This window comes from Opisthocomus hoazin, chromosome 23, assembly GCF_030867145.1.
Source record: "Opisthocomus hoazin isolate bOpiHoa1 chromosome 23, bOpiHoa1.hap1, whole genome shotgun sequence".
Lineage (NCBI taxonomy): Eukaryota > Metazoa > Chordata > Aves > Opisthocomiformes > Opisthocomidae > Opisthocomus > Opisthocomus hoazin.
Window position 1 is genome coordinate 5,338,207 of NC_134436.1, and position 5,249 is coordinate 5,343,455.

Consider the following 5,249-nt stretch of genomic DNA (forward strand, 5'->3'; position numbering starts at 1 on the left):
CGCGCTCCCGCGGGGGCCGATGGGAAGACGCTGTTGGGCGGGGCTCGGGGCCACCCGCCTGTCCCCGCCCCCGGCTCGGGTGGAGGGAACGGGGGGAGGGGTCGTGGGGCCACGGCTTCGCGGCCGCCCTCCGCCTCCGGAGTACCTAACCCCTGCGCAGCTCCGCCGCGCCCGCCCGCCTCCGCCTGAGCGGCGCGGGGGACAGCCGGAGGGACAGCCCGGGGTGGGGGCCCTGCGAGCCCCAGGCTCCCCCAGGAAGAGTCGTCCCCAGCCCCGGCGGAGGGAAGCCCTCCTCGGGCAGAGCCGGGGCTCCGCGCCGGCCCCGCCTCTCCCGCTCTCCCCGCTGCAATCGGAGGGACGGGCAGCGCTAGCCGGGCGCTTCAGCGTGTGTTTGCCCCAGACCTAATGCGGATGGCTCGCGCTTCTGGCCCCCAGAGCGTCGTTACCTTTGTAACCGGCAGGCACCCAGAGTCCGTGCAGCTCCCTGGGCCGTGCTCTGTCAGCGCGGCCTGGGGACCGCTCTCCTCAGCGGAGTGAGGACGGTACCGGCTCGGAAACACTTCAGACAACGGGCTCTCGATGCCTGTTAGGTTCGTTAGAAGATTCTGGCAAAAAAACCCACAAACCGCCGCAAACCCGAAGCAGCACAGCTCAGGTGCAGGGCTCTGCCTTTCCTCTGAGCCGACATTGCCACCTGGCGCTGCTGCGAGCGAAGCTCGCTTTTCCTGTGCTCTGCTGAAATAACGTTGGGTTTTATGACCAACATGGTACTTGGCGAATCAGGCAAATGATATTTATCATCTAAAATTCTTTCAGAGTCAATCTCTTTCTTTCCAAATTGATCTGGGGCCTCTCCACCATCATGGAGGCTGCGGTGTCCCGGCGGCTTTGCAAAGGTGAGGGTGTGCAGCTGAACTCAGTCTGCAGGGGAAAGGGAAAACCTGCGCTTTGAATTCATCACAGGCTGATTTTTCTTCTCTATAGGTGGCTGGAGAGCACAATGAAACAATAACACAGAAGGTATTTGAAAAAAAAACAGAGGATTGGTATAAAATACATGTTGAAACAATATGAAAGTGCTCAGAGAACAATCACAAGAAATGCAGCTCTCTTAACAAGCTCAGGATAAAAAAACAATTAAGTGCTCAAAACCAAACACATAAATCTAAATTAACAATACTTCCGCGCTCCGGTACTGCAGAGCAGTAAAAGCAGAGCAAAGCACCAAGATGAAAGGCGAAGCAACCCAGCCACTTTTGCCCAGTAAAAGTCATAGATAGACTGCAAAACATATGGGGCTAATAAACAGAATCATAAATCACGTCAGCATTTCCCCGAGTACAAAAGCGGGTCTTGCTCCATTTCCCTGGCGTTATTTCAACGCCAGAATTTTGTTCCTCTCGGACCACATGGGTTCTCTCTCAATTTCCGTTGCTGTCCTTCGGTCAAGGCACCAAACAGGCGGCGAGGTGAATTATTTTGACCTTTATTGATTGCATTTGTGCTGCAGAAGGATCCATACAGCGCTGCCCATCACTGCCGTGCTACCACGGCTGCTGCAGTAAGACGCAGCGCTCCGGTTCCCTAAGCCTGTGCCTACTGGTGCTGATCACTGGAGCATGTTTATGACATTCCTGCCTTTTTTTTCTTTTCGGCTATGTGCACAAATCTTGGTGGGTTTGGGGGAAAAAAAATGCTACCCCGCCCAGCTGTCCTTGAGAGTTGTGGGGCCTGAGAGCTCTCATGGTACACGCAGCGTGCACTGAGCAGAGCTCTGCAGCTGTTCCCAAGCGCTCGGATGGGGCAATCGCCGCTGCCAGCAGCACGCGTGCTGCGAGGTCACCCCGACAGGCTTTCACCCCAACAGGCTTCCTCGCCCTTTTTTGTTACAGCACAACCAGCCCTGCAAGTCTTGGGGTCAGCCCTGAAACAAGTGTAGTAGAGCTTTGCTGCAGCAAGAGTTTTTCAAGGAAATAAGCCAGTCAGCGTGTATTTATTGTCCATGTAGCACATGCTTTGTGTGGCTGATGGAGAGCATATGTTCCTTATTTTTTGCTCATTTCAGAAACACGCGGTAGGGAAGCCGGGCCCCCTGACGCAGGGAGCGTGTTTCTGGGCAGTCAGCAGGCAGAAAGGCTTTGCAGCGGGAGCTGGAACCCAGCCTGAGGGCAGCGGGCAGCCGCAGGGCACCCATCACTGCCCTCCTGGGTGAGCGCTGGGGAAGAGAAAGATCGCTGGGCTCAACCTAAATCCACAGGAAACTTCATAATCAATTTTGCAAGTAGAACTTGTTCATATAGAACTAGTAAAATTATTCATGTATGTCATAGACTCCAGCCAAGAAAACTTTTTTCCAGTAATGTTGAACACTTTGACCAATATTTCCATATCAAGTGTAAGAAATGCACAGAGGTTCTCAGAGGGGCAGAAGGGCTAACAGGTGAGCAAGCAGTGTCACCTATGTTTAAAAATCAGGAGAGCCCTGAAAAAATTCAGCGCTGTAATTCATTTATACACAACTAACTACATGACAGAAGCACCTATTTGACATAAACCACCAATAACCTAGGAACTAACCTGACGTGTGCTAGCGTTTTATGAGAAGCCTTGAGTTTATACACTCTGGCCACTAACCACCCAAACAGGCTGACATCGCTACACTCCTGCAGATGGCATGGTGTGCAACAGCAGTCTCCTGTCCATGCTTCCAAGTTTTAATTTGTACACAGATGACGCTGTAGCATCTACAAGAGGATAACTGTAATGTGGCTGAAGACCATTGAATCATTTTTTAAAAAAATGAAGTTTTAACCTAAAAAAATTCTTAAGTTTGGATTATTTTACAAACCCGGGGCTCTCTAGAAGACTGCACTGAATCCAAATGGGTCAGGCATCTCGGTGACAGCCATCTCCTCCTTCACTCTGAAAACTACAGCCACTCTTGAGTTCAAACAGTGTTTTTGTCCAAATCCATGATGGCTGTCTTTCCCCTCCCTACCAGTTACAACAGATTTTACGTATTTGGCAGCCTTTTCCAACTCGCCCATCTTTTGCGGGCTTCACCTCCCCCCAGGCCCAGGGAAGGGAGATAATCTTCCAAATCAGGAACTGAAGCATGCGAAAGACACCTTGCGAGCTGATACTGGCTGTGCACGCAGAAGAAATAGCAACTCCAGACCTTATTTCCTCTATGGAAATAACACCTGGTCTCCTCCAAAGTGCCAGAGGAAAGGGAGCCTTGTTAAACATCCGTCCTTGCAGCAGAGGCTATGGAGGAGAGCGTGAGGGGCACCCAGTGTCACTCTCCTGCCTCTCCAGTTGCTCACAGACACGAACTCAACGTGGCTTTCAAATCCTGCTGTACCCCACAGCCTTACGATATCATGAAAACCAAAAAGAACAAGTTTAAACATAAATAAGTTTAATAAATAGAGGTCACATAAAAAATTGTAATTTAAAACAAGCAGTGAGAGCGGATTAACAATTAGCAAGTTGTATACGTAATTCTTGTTACACCTAGCCCCCAACCACCTTTGATGTTTCAAGTTACTACATGCAGATCCTGAGAACTTCTCCAGCAGTCCCATTTAAATTGTGGAAGTTCCACCTTCTCAATCTCTTTCAAATGAGGATCTTCAAAGCAGCATCAACAGCTTACTCCTTCTGACAACGACTGCTGCTCCAGCAAGCCCCCACCTGCAGCAAAGCATGCAAGCCGTTTGCCTGTAATTAAAAAACATACCAAGACAGTTAACAGGAGTATCTCTAAACACCCCAGATTCAACCCTTAACACTGACCAGTTAATCAGATGACCTTCATTTTTATACAAAAGATGCAATACTAAACATCTGCAACAGATTTTTAAAATTTATTTTCTGACTGCGTGTTGTCTGCATCCAGTCTAGGATTAACTCCACTGAGGAGGAGTTACTCCACTCTCAGGCATGCAGAGTGCTGCCAAAGCCTGGCACCACCCAGCACCAGAACAGCACCAGCGGTGCCAGGAGCGACTCGCCAGCACGTTTCTCTCCCAGCAACATAACACTATCACAGGCACTGAGCAGCAACGGGTAGCTGACTACTGCTGGATGAGCCAGAACTCAAAACTGAGTTTTTGAAGGACAGGAGGAAGTAGAGGCCCAGAAGGACACCCTCACTTCTAATGCCTCGCACCAGACCTTCCTCCAGCAACGTGCCACACGCTTCGCTAGATGAACCAGGCTATGATTTCCACCCAGGCTGCCACAACGGCCCACGCACGAGCCAGCAGAGGCCATATGGTTCACCCAGTATGGCAGAACGAGCAGTCTTTTCGCCCACCTCCCCTGGCTGGCTCGTGGAGACCTCACCACGCGGCTCGACAGGCTCCCGAGCTCTCCCTGTGCCTCACACGCCGGTTATTCCTTCACATCTCCCACCACATGTGCGGGTCACGCCGCTGCGGAGTGCGGGGGTCTTCACACCCGCAGGCCCCTGTCAAGGAGCCGCTAGCGGGGGGCTGCATCCCCGACAGCCCGCCGAGAGCCCCGGCTGGCAGCGATCCCTTCGCACACCACTCATCAGCTGGAGGCCCTAAAGAGACAAGAGAAACATCACTTTAAATATTCAATTAATTAAATCTGCATTAATAGAGCTAAACAGCTGGGATCTGGCTGGCGGAAGGGAGGAAGGGGAATCAAACCGACTAACAGGCTGAGAAATTACTTGTAAGCGGCACAGCCTGACCCAATTACCCTCCGGTCCCAGGGCCTCGCAGGTTACCAGCCAGCACGGCCGCCTCTCGCCATTAATGGCGATTTAAGAAGGGGGGGGGACACACACACGGGCTGTTTCACGCGGCCTCTCCCGCTTCCAGCGGCCCGGGGAGGGCAGCGCTGAGGCACCCCAGGCCCCGGCGCCGGAAAGCCCCGCGGCGGGAGGCCCCGCGCCCTCACCTCGCCTCATGGTGCCCGGCCCGGCCCAGCGCGTGTCCCCTGACGGCAGCGGGCGGCGAGACAGGCCAGGCCCCGCCGCGCCGCCGAGGTGGTTCCGCAGGCGCCGCCCCGCCCGCCTCGGCCTCTCCCCTCGGGGCGGGCCCGGCTCGCGGTGGGGGTGCCGGGGCCCGGCCTCTCCCGGCGCCATGATGGGGGGGGCGGGGGGCAGGGCCGTCGCCATGATGGGGGGGGGGGGAGGGGGGCAGGCCGGTGTCCCGTCCCGGGCCTGCAGCAGACGGAGTTCGGGAGCGCTGCGGCTCCGGGCTGGTGCGCGT

The 5,249-nt window shown here is 54.1% G+C and overlaps 1 long non-coding RNA gene and 1 other non-coding gene across 2 annotated transcripts; both read right to left on the reverse strand.

The window, feature by feature from the left end:
- Positions 1-3,438: 3,438 nt before the first annotated feature.
- Positions 3,439-5,048, reverse strand: LOC142364015 (uncharacterized). Its single transcript, XR_012766090.1, has 3 exons — positions 4,936-5,048; positions 4,322-4,573; positions 3,439-3,723 (listed from the first exon to the last, which is right to left on the reverse strand). It is a non-coding gene; the product is annotated as an uncharacterized LOC142364015 (long non-coding RNA).
- On the reverse strand, positions 3,887-4,090 carry LOC142364034 (small nucleolar RNA SNORA74). Its single transcript, XR_012766104.1, has one exon. It is a non-coding gene; the product is annotated as a small nucleolar RNA SNORA74 (small nucleolar RNA).
- Positions 5,049-5,249: the final 201 nt, after the last annotated feature.